Raw genomic sequence first — 2798 nt, 5'->3', positions numbered from 1 at the left:
GAATTGATCAAACAAGTAGTAGGGGTGTAAGAAAATATCGATACACTGAAATATCGCGATATTTCATTTCCTGATACTGTATCGATATTCTAAAGTCTTGTATCGATTTTTAATTAAGGTTTAAAATGTCAACTTTACTGCCAGCCGTTCATTTTTATGTTGTAGTTCAGCCTCTGACCACTAGTTGGCAGCAGACAGACAGACATTTGGCTCCTCTACCTCTTGAGCGCCAGAGAGTAAGGATAGCATTAGCATTGTAAGTAAACATTAGCTTTTCTTTTTATTTTTTTTTCAGTAAYAGGTTTTTATTTAATATAATTTTTGGACAAAAAAATCGCAATATACTGCCTTGCTTATGTATCGCAATATATCGGGATATATCGTATCGTGACCCCTCTGTTATGATATGTATCGTATCGCCAAATTCTTGCCAATACACAGSCCTAACAAGTAGTAAACAATGCCAACAATCGTTTTAAAAAAGAAAGAAACAATATTCTGTTCATGAAGTGTTTCAGAAGGATCCCTGACAAAACAATAAAATATGAGAWTAAATACAGTAATAATTGTTTATATATGATGTAATTAATTTTATTTACTAATCACAGCAGGTCTGGATCTCAGCCCATCAGCTTTTGCTGCTATTTTTCTTATCTTTTACTGTTACTTTTCACTAATAAAGAGATTATTTATAGCCTCAAATATTTAAAAATTAGTTAATACACTGATGATAAACAGCCTGTATTAATGACACTTTAAAAAGTTAGCTATAGATAGGTTAATGTAAATTTTAGAGAAAGCCAACAAAACTTGCTGCAAGTGATAAATGTTTTATCTGCACAAAAAAACGTGAAATATTGTAGGGAAAGCCCATCCTTGCGACATATTTTCAATATAAATTCACGAGTTAAGAGTTTTTAAAAAAATAAGCTAAATGTAATAGGTCGTTTTTGAGAAGTTACACATTTGTTCAGAGACACAAACAACAACATGAACCTTAAATCTMAATGAAAACAGAGTGAATTCTGTTGTTGACCCTGTTGTTGTGGTGAAAACGGAAAAAATCGGACCCGTATCGTGTTTTATAATTAGTTTATTTGTTTTTCTAACCCAGCCTGTCACTGTCCTAATTAAACCTGTAAAACAAACCAAAAACTAAAAGAACAAAGCGCTTTGTTGACAAATTTGACAGCTAACTTTAGCTTAAGCTAACATCCGCTAGCCGACCTCTTCCCGATCACGAGCGGCTAAAAGACGACTGTCATTTGAGCTCCTTCAGTCCAATACACCGGCTGCTTTTACCTCGTGGACCAGAACCACCCGAACTTTATCTCCAGTGAGCAGGTAAAATATATTTCGGATTTTAAAAAGGAGAAACTCAGCTCGGTCTTACCTGCAGCAAGTACTTCCGGTGTTTGATCGCTAGTTCCGGCGGCCACGGCTTTCAAAATAAAATACATGGACTAAAATACAAAAAAAAAAAAAATAAAAGCAACATTTAGTCAAAAGTTTGACCATTTTGAATATTTATTTAAACGGGGAAATTTAAAATGAGAAAAAAATATACTTTAAGTTTCACAAACTAAAACACAATCCCTCTTGTGTTGTTAATTTATTATTATTATTATTAATTGCGTAATTTTTCATAAAAAATAATAAAATGAAAATTATGAAAACAGAACATGAACATATACAGTGTTGGCGTGTTTTTTGTCTTATCTTGATGAAAAAGTTTTAATTTTAACAAACAGATCTGATATATTTTTTGATATGTTAAATTAATAGTGCAACTTATTTGAATTTAAGCTCATGAATAATTCAGTTTATATGCAGAGAGCAGCTCGCATGCCTCACTGAGGAGCTGCGTGTCCTTCGTGTGAGACGGTCGGAGCCCAGTGGGAGCTCTTGCTCTTTCCTCGTCTCTTTTCACGGTGCATCGCTGAGGTATTTCCACTTGTTCTGGGAAAGGCACAGCATCATTAGAAACGCAACACAGACCACCCAGGCTCACACTGGAGCGCCGATACCATTACATTTATCTCAGCAAATTGTGCAGGGCAGAAAGCATTTCTGTGATAAGGCAAGGCCCAATCTCTGGGGGGGAACAACCATATTGTCCAATTGCGAGGGATAATCTGATAATTAAGGGATCAAACTGTGACTTGGGAGTCGGGACAGATGCTGATGTGACACAGAGGCTGTTTGTCTACATAAACATCTACTTAGCAGTAATGATGATGGAAGATTTTGATCTTATTCTCAGCGGTACGGCCTTGTGAATGAGAGCATCAGCATTATATTACACTTCCAGAACCACCTGGTGAATCTACAAGTGATGTGACCAATTATTCCTTATAGAGAAGTAAGAGCTTTTATATTTATAGTGATGTTGTGCCAAAAGCTGAGTAATTAGCATTCTATGTTTTTTTGGACTAATATTAGCYCTAATATGCAGGAAGAAATAACAAATTGCGGATTAAACAAGATTTTTGGGGACTGGTGCTGCTCTGTTCTGGTCTCTGCAGCTTCGTGTCCACCCAGAGATCACGACCTGGTGAGGCTAACCAGTAAAGAGACCCCCAGTCCTACACTCACAGAGCACCCCTCAGTGCACCTCAACAACCATGAATGCCTTCTCTATGTCCACAAAACATATGTAGACCAGAAAGATAAACTCCCAGGACCCCTCAAACACCCTAGTGAGCAGTAGGCACAGCTAACCAAACAGTTAGCTTCGCTAGCGTTAAACTGCTAAACACGTAAAAAATACTTAGCAGAAGCTAATGCTAACAACCCGA

Source organism: Austrofundulus limnaeus, unplaced genomic scaffold (genome assembly GCF_001266775.1).
Source record: "Austrofundulus limnaeus strain Quisiro unplaced genomic scaffold, Austrofundulus_limnaeus-1.0 Scaffold827, whole genome shotgun sequence".
In the NCBI taxonomy this organism is placed as follows: Eukaryota; Metazoa; Chordata; class Actinopteri; order Cyprinodontiformes; family Rivulidae; genus Austrofundulus; species Austrofundulus limnaeus.
The sequence above is the reverse complement of the archived record's forward strand: the minus strand, read 5'-3'. Positions refer to the sequence as shown.